At 41.6% G+C, this 15,368-nt stretch overlaps 1 protein-coding gene across 2 annotated transcripts in view; it reads left to right on the top strand.

Annotated features, from left to right (window-relative positions):
- Positions 1 to 552: 552 nt before the first annotated feature.
- The window catches only part of SULF1 (sulfatase 1), a 172,793-nt gene continuing 157,977 nt past the window's right edge, over positions 553 to 15,368 (top strand). For both annotated transcript variants that reach the window (XM_045063218.1, XM_045063217.1), the window contains exon 1: positions 553 to 869. The gene's annotated coding sequence lies outside the window, so the exon portion shown is untranslated. The remainder of the gene's footprint in view (positions 870 to 15,368) is intronic.

Below are 15,368 nucleotides of genomic sequence, written 5' to 3'. Positions count from 1 at the left end.
AAACTAAACTGATTTTCATTGACCATTTCTGAAGTTCAGCCTGTGGCCAAGAGCGAAAAGCTGTATGTGGGAATAGACAAGTTTCTGCTCTTAGTGGTGCCCCCCTCCCGCCCCCCCCCCCCCCCCCCCCCCCCCCCCCCCGTCCCTGGAATGTTGGAAGCAGCCATGATCTAATCAAAGGAAGGTAGGAGTTTAGATCTCAAACTGTAGATGTCACATTTCAGTGCAAACTACTCCTACATTAACACGTTATCAGTATGTCAGGATGAATCTTTTATCTCGTGGGGGTGGTGGTGGTGTATGTGTATGTCGGTGTGGGGGGAGCGGAGGTGCCTCGCTGGGAAGATTGCCCTCACCAGGTTGGCAGGGAAAGATTTTTGGTGTTTCCGTGCATCCCTCAGAGGGTCCCAGTGGTCCCCGGGGAGCACAAGGAGTTGTGAAAAGTAACGCACAACTGGCCACCAGAATAATTCATTCCCTCCACCTTCTGTTTAGCACCTCCCACTCCTCCTCTCTTTGGAGCCGTCCTTTCTCTCTGAAATCTCAGGTTACTTGACTGGGAGTTCTCAGACCTCCAGTTTCAGTCCTGCCCTCAGCCTCCGGTCGGTGAGAGACACCCAGCCCCAGCAATTGGATTGGGCAGCCGGTCTTGACACACCACTGTGCTGAGTGCTTGAGGACGTGTTGCACCAGATGGTTGGGGTTAGTGTGTGTCATCACATTCGAGTGGGGATTAGGAGCAGGAAGGCTGCCTTGCTGGAGCTGTGTGGTCTTCTCCAAGGGAGAGTTGCGGGCAAGGAAACTACTTTGCTTTTGGGAGAAGAGGAGGAATTCATTTTCTGCAGCCACAAGAAAGGCAGTTTTTTCAGGTAAAGTAAAAGACATTGAATGCTTCTCTCTCTCTCTCTCCCTTTCTCTCTCTCTCTCTCTCTTAACATAGTTTTGAATGGAATGCTAGCACAGCACACTTGTCAAAGCCCGTTGTGGCTACCCTATCAATGCTGCTATTGTACGGCGGACAGATAACAGTGAGCATAGCTTGGTGCTTGGCTGTCTTTATAGAACTAACACTACTCCTGCCTTGCTCTTGAAGGTGTAGCTAAGAAAATGTCTTTTGGAGCGGTGTTTGTACGCTTGAATAGCCTCGTTGCCTCCCCCAGACAGGAGCTGTAAATTGTTCCGGGAAGGACGGATCGGCCAAGAGAGCATTTATTTCAGCCTTCCAAATTAAAATGCACTTTCAAACTGTTGCATTTTACCGCTCCGTTTGTAAAGATCCTTTCGGGAGTCTATTTCTGAGTTTGCTGGCAGAGACGGAGATGCTTTCTTAATCGATTTTTAAAAGGTATATTGTGTCTGATTTATGACGGACTCAAGGGTTTCTAGCAAAATTTGGAGGTTGGAAACTCCTGAGGAGAAGAGGCTGCCCTCTGAGCAGCTGAGAGTGGCTTTAAAGTAAAAATGCTTAGAGCTAGAGGAAAAGCAGAAAAGGAGGAAGTAGGAAAATGCCCTTTAACGGAGTTTAGCCTCCTACAGCTGCAGGGGAGCAGATGGAGTAATTCATTTGCAGATCTGTTTGTGAAAGTTTTACAAGTCATTGAAAACTAAAGTAGCATCTCTGTAATGGATCGTTCAAGTCACTACGTTTATGGGTTTTAAACAGGCTATCTGAAGTGTTAATTAAATGGAAATAGATTTTCTGGCTGGGTTATAAACAAACAGTTAAAAGAAAAGGTTTTAATTATAAATTAGTCATTGGAAATTAATGGTCATCTGGCCCCTGAGCAACATAAAATGAGTTTTCAGCACATATGTGAGTAGCTGGTAAGATAACCCATCTGCTAAAAGCACCCACCCAAATTAAATCGACCTGAAATGTATCAATGGGACATACATACTACATTTAACGCGTGATGTGAAGAAGGCCTCCCAAACCGATGCCTTGTTTTTACAGGGATCAAAAAAGTAAAATCTTCACTTTTCCAAATTTTGGTGGAGCTAGGTGAGTCAATGAATCCCTTCTTTTGCCCCCCTGACAGACTTGCCCTCCTACGCCCACGTTCACATACCCGTGGTGCTCAAGATTTCTTACTCCTACTGGACTCTCACATTTGGTAGAGAAACCCAACACTGTCCTTACCCTTTGCAGGTGAGAAATTCGATGAATAAAACTGTATAGCAGCTATTCTGAAATAGGAGCTGTTTAATAGGCTGAACAACAGGATTTATGGCTAGAGCTTTGTGATTTTTCTGTTCAACGGTATAAAGATGCCTGTAAAATTATGTTTCCACTTGTAGTATACATTTTTTTCTTGCATCCTGCCAGTTGATATTTTTTTCATCTTGTCTTTAAAAAGTTACGATTGAAACAATATTTCAGCATGGTGTTCAGTTGTGATTCAATTCACGGTGTTCTCTGGTTCTGGTCCTGAAGCCCTCAATGAGAAAGTCTCCTCATATATAAGCAGGCAGTTATTATGACCGAGTACGATCCGATTCCCAATATTACATAACCGAAATAGGACTAAGTTCATAAACTGAAGTCTTCTGGAATTCCAGTCATTCCATTATGGCTCTACAATGGAACCGGGGCTTAAAAAACAGAAAGACAGAAAGGCAAACTCGTATCTCATATCTCGGGTGCCCTTAGGATTAGGACTCCAAGCACATCAGGTAACAGGTATGGGGCTGACCACCCACGGCACGTTTCACTAGCACAGAAGTATTTTCTAAGAAAGTAAAGTTTCTCCTCGCACGACGGAGGTGTGGTGTGGGCAGCTAACAAAGGCAAGTTCCGTTTAGCCGTGGGAGCCCCGCAGCAGATGTCATTCTTGTTCCAGACTGACCACCAGGCTCCTTGCCCAGGATTTTGACAATCTGGGAGCATTCCGCACCCCCTACCCCCGCAAAAGTCCATTGCATGCAGGATCAGGCAGGATGGAGACAAAACAGGAAGAGTTGAGAAATAATAAATTCACACCTTGAAAAGGCAGAGGGGGGTGTGTTATATCCATCCCCCCCCACCCCCCCCCACCCCCGCCAGGCTAAAGTAATGTGAAGTTAACTTAGCACAACTAAAAGGCTCTGCTTAAAAGACAGTGCCCACAGGGCAATCCCAGTTGCTTGTCAAAATCGAAATCTACGGTTCCAGATGGTAAACATTCAGAGACATATTTATGGTGACTTCTACATACCTCCGTTTGACATTTGGTTTCTTCCTGACAGCACTTGCGCTGGTAACACACATGAAGTTCCCATCAGTATCACGACAGCTGGAAAAGTGTTTGAGCACCAAGGTTGGCCCTCCCAGGGAAGGGAAAAATAACCGGGAGCGCAGATCTCCATGTGCACTGTGAATGGGTCCTGCTATCTAGGCGTGCAGTGAGCTAGCTCAGAGGCTAACAGTCTGAAAAGCTCCATCCAGTTAAGTTGCAAAATCCACTTTTAGGGCGGAGGGGAAAACAAAAATATAGGAATTCAAATACTCACTGACCTCCTGCTAGCTTATGAGTGGGAATCTTCATCAAATAATTAAAAGGGCTCTTCTCTCTTTCCTTCTAAGGAAATTTATGTGATTTCAGGCATATTGTTGTGGTCCTTTCCATTGTGATAGTCAATAGTAGAGACAAGTGTCAAGGGTGACACTTTGCATTTCCTTTCCTGACTGTATATTCATGTGGGAATGCACTGGGGTTTGGGGGTCTTTTGTATTTTAGATTTAAAATGGTTTACTCTTGACAAATCCATAAAGCAAGGTTTGTGATATTCAGTACTGAGCTTTTGCCAATCGTTGCCCTGTGGATGAGGCCAACCAGTGGGTCAAGTCAGGACATCTGGTTCTTTTTTCCCCCTGTACAATATTTTTGTGTAGAGAGCGTAGAGTACATTTCAGGAGATTAAAATGTTTAAGGCGCTGACTTTAAATAGATCATTATTTTTATCATCATTATTGACTTTGAGGGAAAAGAAGCTCATGTATGAAATTAATTCTATGGCCATATGGTAAATTTACCTTTCCTTTAGGTTAGGTCCTTGGGCAGGAGTGAGGGAGGCATTTGAAAGAAGATATTTTTGGGAAAAGTTTGCCCTGAAATATGTTTCCTATTTATTTTCAATTCTATCTCAGGATGCTGAGAAGGAGGGGAATTAGCCTGTTAGCTTTTTTCCCCCCTCCTCTCTCTAACATCCCCCTCACCCCCATAACTAATCTGTCGTCAGATTCTTCGAGTCCTTCCTTTAGAACATCTCTCACATCTGGCCGGCAGCCACCGCTCCAGAACGATCGTGCCACACGTGGGCCATGACAACAGCCTCCTTGCGGGTCCGTTCCCCTCTTGTGTCCATCCCTGCAGACTGAGCTTCCTACAAGTCTGCTTCGGTCAAAGCATTTCTGAGCTGAGAAGTCCTACGACATGGGCCCCCGTTACCCACAGAATGCACTTCACATGACATGCTAGCCATCCGTTATTTGGTCCTAACTTTCCGGCCATGTCTTCCACTAAGTCAATGCAGCAGCCCAAGTTTCCTGGTCCCTGTAGCCCAGGTGGCCTGTTGGGCTCCTAACCCCTCCTGGTCTCTTCTCTTAACCCAACCACTCTAGTTTTCTAGTTTGTCTTCAAATGAGAATCTGTCCTCATGGGCATCCTTCCTTCAGGTTCGACGTTTGAAATCCTGAGTGTGAAACATTCATCACCTCTCTAAACTCATCCTTCTCACGCTTAAGTCCCATCTCCTCCAAGAAGCCTCCCCTGACTACATCTCACGGTGATGTTTTCTTTCCCTCGAACCTGACCGTTAGTGATCCATGGGTTGCACTCAGCATATTGACCTTCTTCTTATCTTGTTTTCTACTTTGCCATCTTATCCCCTGACTCATCAGGTAGGGTGAAGTCTCCTAAGACAGGAACTGGTTTGGTCCACTTCCGTTTCCCATGGGAGATACTAATAAGTGTATGTTGACTAGGTCACAGGAACTTTCAAACATGCAAGGCACTTTTCTCTCTGGTTACCCCCACTTTAGAGTTATTTGCCAGCTCTAATAACTATCTCCACCCATGAGAGAAAAGAAAAAAAGATAACACCTGATTGGTTGTATTTTGCAGTAGGTTAGAAAAAGTTCCATTTAAACAGAATGTGGAATTACTGCCCCAAATTAAGTTTGAGTATTATAAAGGCATATCTCCATCTATTTCAGCTTTATGTAACTATCACAGAAATTAAGTCTACTAACTGCGCCTTATGGTATAAAATCTCAACCATGATTTTGGAAGCAAGAGAGTACAGTCTTTGCATTTAGACAGCCTTGTGCTCTAATCCAGGGACCACCTCTCAGTAGCTGAGTGGCCTTGGACAGGTGACTTACCGTTCAGCCCCCTGACAGAGACAGAGACACTTCCTTGAGGATGTTGTGAAGAAAACACATAAAGAAAGCTAGAGCTTGATGCATGTGCAATAAATGGGAGAGAAAGAAGGTTGGTAGGTACAGATAGAGACCCAGGATGCATGACTGTGTTCATCTCAGTTATGTAAGTCATCAATTTCATGTATTTATGGTGTGTCTTTCCTTTTCTGCCACCAAAGGCAGGGGGAAGGGGAAGGGAACTCAAGAGAGCGAGATTGGTGGATGTGGGGAGAGCTGCAGAGGGCAGGAAAAGGGAGGAAGAGGGAGGACCGAGGGAGAGGGAGATGGAGAGGGTGGCCGCTTTTGGCCTTAGGAGTTTGGAGCCACTGAGTTAATGGATCTGGGGGGACAATGGTGACAGTTGAATACACTTCGCAGGGAGGAGCAGAGTCCTGGGTCCTGCATTAAAGGAAAATAAAGAACAGGCACTGGGCTGCAGCGCTGGGGGGAAACAAAGGGTCGGAGCAGAGGACCCCAGCAGGGAGCTGAATTCAGGGAAGGGTCATGTGCTCCTCTTCCTTCCTTTGGGCCCACTATTTAGAAAGAAATAATAACTTGGCAAAACATTGTAGGAGTCAGGTCAAGCTTCCAGAAGTAATTGGTAAAGCAAGATACCATTTAGACAAAACACGGGGCTTGGACCTTTGCCGTCCTTCACCTCCAAACCAGGTTCCATGAAAAAGCTGAAAGCAATCAGTCTGAGCTCTGTTCTGTTCCCAAACTCTGCACCCACCATCACACAGCGAACCTTCTCCCTGTGCCCTTGCCCCAGAAGGGCAGCTGACTGAGAAATTAGCTCACGTAGCACTGTAGGACGCCTCACAAACGTGTCTGTGGACGCTGGTCATTCAACTGCAGTTTTCAAGCTCTTGGGACAGATCAAAGGATATTCTTTCCAATCCTGATCATCTGGTCTGCACCTGCCCCAGGCCAGGGAGAGGGAAAAAACTGGAACTCCTCTAAGATAAAGGGCAAGGCAGTATTTCTGGAGATCCCTCCCTCTCCCGGCAAACACAGTCTAGAGAACCTTCATTAACAGTTACGGTACCTCACCCCCCCTCAGTGGCAGCCACCAACGTGCACTCTCTTTGTCCTCAAAATATGTGATTCTTGTCCTACTCCACAATCATCTGCTAAACCTTGTTAATTAAAAATAAATAAATAAAATGTGGGTCTCTACTTCACCTTCCAAGGGTAAAACTTTTCCTTATACTCTGATTTTCTTTTTAACCGCAAAGCTACAAATCTGTGAGACACTTCTACATTTTTTGAAAATGTGAATCCAAGGGACTCTGACATGCTACCATTTACCTAGTGGGGGAGATGGATATTAAAATGCTATGCTGAATAAATGAACAGACACACCATGTTTCTGGATTTTAAGAAAAAAAAAAAAAAGCTCATTGTAAAAGGTAAAGTGTCCCCAAATTAATCTCCACATTTTGTGTAATGCTAATGACATTTTCACACAAGGTGAGATAGGACTGGTGGTGGGAGCAGAATTGGGGAACTGGCAAGGGCCCAGGGCACTCTTGCTTGGATGTAAAATGAGGATTCTAAAGTTCATCTGGGTAGTAAACTCAGGAACAAGCCATGACATTTTTGTAAGAAAAGAGGGCCATAGTAAGACAGGGACTTGTTTTATCACACATCCTAGTATGTTATAAAACTGCAATAATTGAATTTTTCTGTTCTTAAGCCATTTGCTCTGACGTAGATTTTTATTGACCTTCACGTATTTCTGTTTCTGTTGTGTTCTCCTCAGTTTTTATTCATTTGTTTATTTGGGGTTTGGGGGGGTTGTTTGTTTTGCTGGCCTTGTCCAGGTCTTCAGTTCAGCCACAAATTGCTCTTCCTAGATACTAGTTCTGCTGCCACAACTAATGGAAACCTGGCACTAGTATGACTTTGCTTTAGTTTTCCCATCTGCCTATAGAGCTAATACTCTATGAACCTTTTCACTTCATAAAAACCCTAAAGTCAGTTTGTCTCAAGAACTGAGGAGAATCCTGTGGAATCCATTCACTTGACGAAAGAAGCCCAAAACATACCAGCCTAAGAGTTCTCCCACTTTTCTGAGCAATAATAGAACGCTCCTAATGAACCAAATAGAAATCTGAGTTGCGGAGAGCTTTGTCTTGTTGTCCAATTTCGTGTTGTGTTGTTACGGCTCAGGCATGTTGTGGAAACACCTGCTATATTAATTTAAAAGAAAACTGAAAGTCAGACTCTTATAAGATATTAGCAATGCCCAAGTAAGTCGTGGTGAGAAAAGATTAACTGCATGCCGAGTGTGCATTTATTAAATTAATTTAGAAGTGTGCACCTGTGGATATTATCTTCAAACTCGTATCACTAATATGGCTTAGCACCCAAGTCACCTTTCTATAATACAACATGTCCTCTGAATAGACTTCCTGCCAGTTTAAAGCCTCCCCCTTACCCTTCACCTGCCCATAATCAATCTTCCCCTGAATAGAAGCTTCGAGTAAACAGATGTGCTTGGCATTGCATCCAGATATCCTCGAAACTTCAACTTTCAGCTTGCATGTATAAGAAGTGCATTCCGGCAAAGAGGCCCCTGCAAGGCTTGTGCTTCTTTTTCCCTCTTGAGAGCTTCATGCTGCTAAGAAAAAGAAAACTGTTCTGAATGTAACCGACGAATAAAAGCATAAGTGATGTAATATTTGTTATTTGAGACACCTGGAGGCTTCACATGTGTTGTCACCATCGTTTTCCTATAGGATATCTATATTTAGTAAAAGAGATATGGGGGATATACTCAATACTGAAGAGTTTAAATGACTTTTTAGCAGTTGAGCTGATGCCCTAAGCAATAGCCATTATGTGCCTTCCATATAGAATTGGAGCCAAATGGAACAAGCTTAAGAAAGCTCCATCGATTGGTTAATCCATTTATTCCATATGTATTTGAGAGCTTCCTGCATATTTCTATCCCAGTGTGGAGAGGAATACAAAATTATACACGACACTATCCGTGCCCTGCAGGATTAGCTAGCTTAGCTGCGAGGAGAAGACAGACACACAGACAATTGTTTAGTAGTATGCAAAGAAGGTGGTGGCTAAATATCAATTATTTGTCCTAAATAAATATAAAGGACATCCACAGAGCCCCCTATTGGGAGAACGGGAACCTGGGCTGGCCAAGACTTGGTCATCTCCATCTTTACAAACTTTGTGCAGACAATTTATTTACCCTCTTTCACTCAGCTTCCTTCTCTATAAAATGGAGATATGGTTACCAAAAAGAGTTGTTATAAAGGTTAAATAGCATAGTAAAAGTAAGGTGCCTAACACAGGACATAGACCACAGTAAGCGCTCCCACAGCTGTATCTTCTTCCAAGGTGGCAGAAAGCTCCACTTGAGTGAGGACTTGTACTTAAGCCAGGCTTGTCAATTTCACATTAGAACACAGCACTTTTGAATCAGCACATTTGCATAGATGCACTTTGGAAATACAGTGAAGGCAGGCATTAGGCAAAGACGAGAAGGAAGAAAGGAAGAGAGAAAGGGAGAAAAGAGGAGCGATAGAAGAAAAGAAAAGCTAGGAAGGAGGAGAAAGAGTGGGGGTCCGCTGATGCCTCTACTCTGCACCCTTTTCTGTCTTAAGCATGTCATGTGAGAGCTACATTAGGCTAGATTCTAGAGTGTTCTGACACAACAAGTAGACAGGTTACACTTTAGAGTTAAACAGATGCTTTAAGCAGTTTAAGCAGTAGGTTTTTCAAAAATGGAAGGAGATTGAGAGAGAGAGAGAGAGAGAGAGAGGAGAGAACAAGACAATTGGAATGGTACCAAAAGTTCAAAAAAAGTAAGATTGCCCAGTCCCAAGGACAATGTTGAGAATGAGAAAAGGATAAGTGTAAGAAGTGTTATAAAGAAATAAATAACAGTATCAACAACTTGATCATTGATCAAATAGAGGACAAAAGAAAGACAAGTGACAAAAATGACGCTGATGTATCAGACCCAGTGAACAGGGATGGTGACACCGCCTAAGGAAAATGGGGTGCTGGAAGTAGCATTTCATTTTGTAGCATCAAAAATTTCCAACGTGAAAATGGTCATTATGGACAAATGTTTATCTGGTATCTGTAAATTAATAAGTATGCCTGGGATAACTTTATAATACAAATATGGCAAATATATGTGTGTATCGAAATCCTCAATAATATAAACATGAAATCGAATTTTCTGATCATCGATGATACATAAGATAGAATGCATAATTATCAATATTTAAATTACTTATTTATGTAAGAGGGAGAGAGACTCTGAGCATGAGAAGGGGGAGCAGCAGAGGGAGAAGCAGGCTCCCCACTGAGCAGGAATCCGGATTCGGGATTTACTCTCCAGGACCCTGAGATTATGACCTGAGCTGAACTCAGACACTTAACTGAATGAGCCACCCAGGATCCCCTTAACTGTTTTCTTGTTTAATGACATTTTCCCTAGATAAAAAAGATCTCTCAGATTAAGAAAATGGCTGGCTAAATAACTATGCTAGTGTTTTTAAACTCTGGGAGAAATAATGAATTTCCAACTCAGCATAATAAATTACCTCTGCAGAATACCTATAGTTCTCTTCTTTTCACCAAGAAAATGCTGGTAGAGAGGGACATATCATTTAAAGAGTCTCACAGCAAAACAAAATGAAATATTTAAGTTGCTTCTGTTCATAAAACTTCAGATCCTACCTTAGAAGAGTTGAGTTGGACATCGTTTTTGCAGAATGTATGAATGATTTGTTTTACAAATGATATAGACACTCCCTTCTGTATTCACTCTAAAGAGAAATCATTCTTAATTTTAAGGTTTGGGAAAGGTTTCCCCCCACACACCCCCTCTTTTCTTTCTATCCCCTCTCACTTTGCCCTTTTATTTTCTTTGTTTCAGCCGCATTTCATGTTAAGATCCTCTTCAAAATAGGAGAGTCATGCTTTAGTCACTTCCTTATATGGTATCAATGAATAGTTTTCAGGATTAGGTATAATTTTATTACAAGCAGATTGTATTTGCCATTTCAAAACCTGGCCCTCGATGTTAGGGGCAGCACGACTGAAAGGATGCACTACTTGAGTCAGCAAGATTTGGAATTAAAATGTAGTCTTATTACTAGAAATTGGTGGGAATAGCATTGACCTGTGGAGACCTGACAGCATTCTGATTCCTCAAAAGAGACTTGGGTGCTATTCAAGTTTTTAATGAAGACTTTGGCCTGTTTCATTTTACTCAACTGAGTTTTCTGAACCATGTTCCCTGGTTCCTATGGGAGAGATGCCAGCCAAAGGAACAGCACCTGTGATCCATTTCTCGTTCAGGGCTGCCATGCATGATGGTCTAATTGGCATGAACATGTTTATATTTGAAAGCTATTAATAGCTAATGGCTTAATTGGTACTCCATGAGACATCCAGTTTAATGAACCAAGGGGAAAAGATGTAATACACAAGTGCCTCAGTAAGATCAATAAACATCGTCTGCAGCAAACACAAAAGTTGGGCTTTGCTTCCAAGCTTAAGACCAGGTCAGATCTCTTCACCTCGCACCCCCCTTAGATCAAGGGGCTAATGTGCTTTGCATGGAGATTGGGGTATGGAACATGAGCTGATATTCTTAAATTTCTTAATTTCAGACCACCTAAATTCTGATTAATTCAGGATTCTACTCCTCCTTGTTCAACTTCTGGACCTGCCTCAGTGGGACAAAGATGTCTTGAGTAGAAGTGTGGTCATTAGGGAAAAAGAAACAAAACAAAAACAAAGATTAAGAGGTGAGGAAGATGAAAGAATATTAATGTAGTCAAAATGTGTTCTGTTAGAGTCTTTTTTGACACCAAGATAAAGACAAAAAAAAAAAAAAAAACCCAGAAAGAAAATACGCTATCATTTGATATTTAGCAATTGTTATGTTCATTAGCCATTTTGCTCCAAAAATAATTATCCATTGTTGATCTACCCCTCTGATCAACCATTATAGTAGTCTCAGAAGTGGAATTGGAAGGGTTCCTACAGTCGCTTCTGCCACTGTCATATGCTCTATGGGAGCTTAGAATATCCCATGGACTGCCTCACTGGCTTCAGGCAAATCATATTTCATGGTGGGCAAGTAATAAGTTTAAATGTTACTAGCAATAAAATAAAATTCGCCAAATGATGCAGTAGTATCACAGTTAGTGGGGGTACAGTGCGCCACCCACCACCCCTTTGCCTTCATTTTGCTCCCACACCCCACCTCACAATCCCCTACTCCCCCCGCAACTGGATTACATTAGTCTTTACTGGCAAATTCTGCCCTTCCCTTAAGACAAGACTGAATAAAGAAAACTTTCTCCTTGAAACTAAAAGGCACGGTGGTGGGGGAAAGAGGAAGGACTTGAATCACCTCATACTAAATTGAACTCTGTTCTTTAAATCTTTTTCCTATTCCCACTCACCTTACCACTGTTAAGCTGACCTTCCTTTAGCTCTCTTTCCCCATTGTCCTGCTATTACCCTAAAACAGTCATCTCTCCATTTTCTACAGCATCCAGTCTAAAAAAACTTCAGTATTAAGGGACCTGCATAATCTTCTCCACTATGAACCACCCCACTTTATGTCTACGCTTTCTGCTCTTCACTAAACCTGGTGCAGCAGCCCTAGAATCCACTCCCACTTATTTCTACTACTAAGCATTTGCTCATACTGTTTTCTGGGTGGAGGCCATCCTCCCAACATGCTTCTGAGTGTCCAAATTTCACCCCCATTCCCTCCATGGAACTTTCTTTTCTGAACTATTCCAGTAATAGAACTATTCCTTCTCATAAGGGCTCACCTTTAAAATCTTGTCATATAATTGTTGCTCTTAATTAGGTACGATTTTGCATTAATTATTATTCTTCATATATTTTTAAGGACAATTGGGGTAGAAAATAGCATTTTGGTTATTGAGAAATTTTAGCAAACTAATCAGCTACAAACCCACAGCTATACCAGGCAATTCTTTGGATAATGTGGAAGGCACTACCTTGTGTGCTGGTTCTCTGGTTTAATTTTTTTTTTTCCATCTTCTGTCCACATCACTTTCCAGGGCTGCATTTTGAGCCAGCTGGATTCCATCCAGAAACAGATTCAAATAGACAATAGGCCAACTAGAATTCCCATCTTCCCTGATTAGATGTGAAATATACAAGCTGGGTGTCATTCACATGCCGGCCACTCAGAATTCTATGTTATCAATTAATTTCTATCAAGAGCTGAACCGAAAAGTTTGTGACAATTGTGTTTCCAAGGACCTGTAAAATTATGGCTAGACAAGAATTCCAGAGATAGTGACAGATATATAGACTTGTGCCATCTGAAAGGATGTATGCACTACCCGCTGCATGACATAAAATAAAATGCCCTATAAACTCCATAGTGAATCATCCTCCCCCGACTTTTTATTTTGTAGTAGGATTTAACTAAAAATTTTTTGGCTAGGACTTGAATTCTCAGTTGTAGGACAATAAGCCAGTCAGATGACAGGCTTTAAATTACTCAAAAGAAAAAGGAAGTTAACATACATTCTGTCAAAGCTACTGGATATTTTTTTAAGGGTTTTGTTTTATTTTATTTTGACAGAGAGAGATTGATCACAAGTAGGCAGAGAGGCAGGCAGAGGGGGAGGAGGGAGCAGGCTCCCTGCCAAGCAGAGAGCCTGATGCAGGGTCTCGATCCCAGGACCCTGAGATCATGACCTGAACCGAAGGCAGAGGCTTAACCCACTGAGCCACCCAGGCATTCCTGGATATTTTTTCTTGTAGCTGTTAAAAATACTTTAGAATAGGGATAGATTTTCCAGGAAGGATATATAAATTACTATAGAAACATGGAATGGGAGAGGTATACCTTAGAGATCATCGAAGTAAAGTCTGAGAAACTGAGACCTAGAGACTATTCAGAGACCCACCTAAAATCACAAAACTCATTCTTACCAGAGAAACTTCTATAGGCTAGGCTTCACCAAGAAATGCAAGTCAGTGAAATTCTACCAGGACCAAAGGGAGTTCATGTGTCCACTGTACATTAAGACCTAACAGAATGTGAAGGTAGGAGTCCAGCTCTGTTTGTGACCATGGACCGTCTAGCTGAGTGCCGGGATGAATAATCAGGTACTGTAGAGAATCCTTGAGACAGGAACAAATACTGGAAAAGGCATTTATTGTTCAGGTATACTGCTTGCAGAAAATCCATTCTCACATAAATACCCAGGAACTGTTGCTACAGATGAAAGTTATGTAGCTTAATATAGAGAACCTTCTTTGTTGAGGCATGTTCTAACCTAAGTGGAAAGGATCCTATCGAGATGATGATGACAATAGTATTCATTATTCCTTCAAAAATTGGAGGAAAAGGTTACTTGAACTAAAACATTGGAATTTGCAATATTTGGGTAAGCACCACAGAAAACTGAATCTGAGAGAGGACAAGCCCGACTCCAAAGAGGTAGAGTGTGTAATAATCAGCATCAGAATTCATGTCTTCTAACTCCTATTTCATTGTTCTGTGTGATTCAAGAGATTCAAAATACATCACATTTTCTCAATATTAGGGAAAACTTGTTGCATTAGAACCATTGAGATGTTCCTCAGAAACATCACCTCGTTGAGAAATAAATATTTGAAATTCTTACTCAGGTACTGGAATTTTCCCAAGAGAAGTTTAAGAGCAATATTCTTCATAGCTTAATAAATTACATGAGTGTATATACTGTTATATATCTGTATAATTTATGTTTAAAACTGATTTATTTACAAGGGAAGTAAAATCAATCATTATTGGATTATAAATGTACTTCTTAGTCATTAATTTAAAATTTCTTCTTGTTGTATTATAAGGAATAACAATTTAATAATTCAAAATAAAAGATTAATTTAGAATACTTAAGTGTGGTTTTGACTTTTTGAAAAACAGTTTTGTTTCTGAAACGTGCTTTAGATTTCCTTTTTTTGTTGTTGTTGTAAGTATCTAAAGGAACCATTATGATTTTTAGGTCAGTGAAAGAAATATGTGTACGGAAAAGCAGTATTTTCACAAATATTTTTAAGTTATTGGTCATATTTCACTCCACTGGAGAATGTGATCTCAAATCTGGTTGGAATTATAAAGAAATCAAACTTACCAGTATTACAACTTCTGATGAAAGGGAGAATTCTGCTGAGACTGTAAAGATAATGTGGCAGAATAATTACCTGTTTGTCTCAGAGCTAAACCTTATGACAGCAAACGTCGAAAAGGGTTTCTGTGAAAATGGTTTCTTTGGTTCATGAGAATACTTAGTTCATACTATCTTCGATTAGGCCTGCACATTGAACACTTCTGCAACACAACGCTTTCCTTTTTCCTATTTGTATTTCAAGCTGTTGTCTCTGATGAACATAAAGCAGGTCACATTCACTACTTAAAGGGAGGACCTGAAAAAGTAAAGCTGAGCTCTAACTAAACTCCTTACAGCGCTCTAGTTCTGCCTTCTCCAACATGCTCTCATAATCTCCACCAAGAAACACCAACCCAGAATGGCAAACGGTTAAAGTAAAAAAAAAAAAAAGCCCGGGGGGCATAAAGATTCAAGTCCCTGCAGGACGAATATAATTCAATAGATCTGTCACCAAGTGTGAGAGCATCTTTGATGCTTCTCTAACTCACCACAGAGACTCGAAAGTTCACTCTCACCTCCAGCTAGTTGCAGACATATGCAATGCACTTTCTCAGTCTGTCCTCCACCACAACTTGTAAGTCCTCTGAAGTTCTATGTCACTGGATTTTTCCCAGTTTGGGAGATACACATCCTTTGGTTTTATATAGCAATTTATGCTTTCCACAGTGTTGTCCAACACTGAGCTGATCTTGACAACCAGGTGGAGCACATCACATGACTAAGCATGGGTGCTCCTTTTAAAGAATTAGAAACAGAGCAACGTGCTT

The sequence above is a fragment of the Mustela putorius genome, unplaced genomic scaffold (genome assembly GCF_011764305.1).
Source record: "Mustela putorius furo isolate JIRA1106 unplaced genomic scaffold, ASM1176430v1.1 tig00003846_pilon_pilon_pilon, whole genome shotgun sequence".
Classification (NCBI taxonomy): domain Eukaryota; kingdom Metazoa; phylum Chordata; class Mammalia; order Carnivora; family Mustelidae; genus Mustela; species Mustela putorius.
This window is presented reverse-complemented; position numbering and strand designations above follow the sequence as displayed.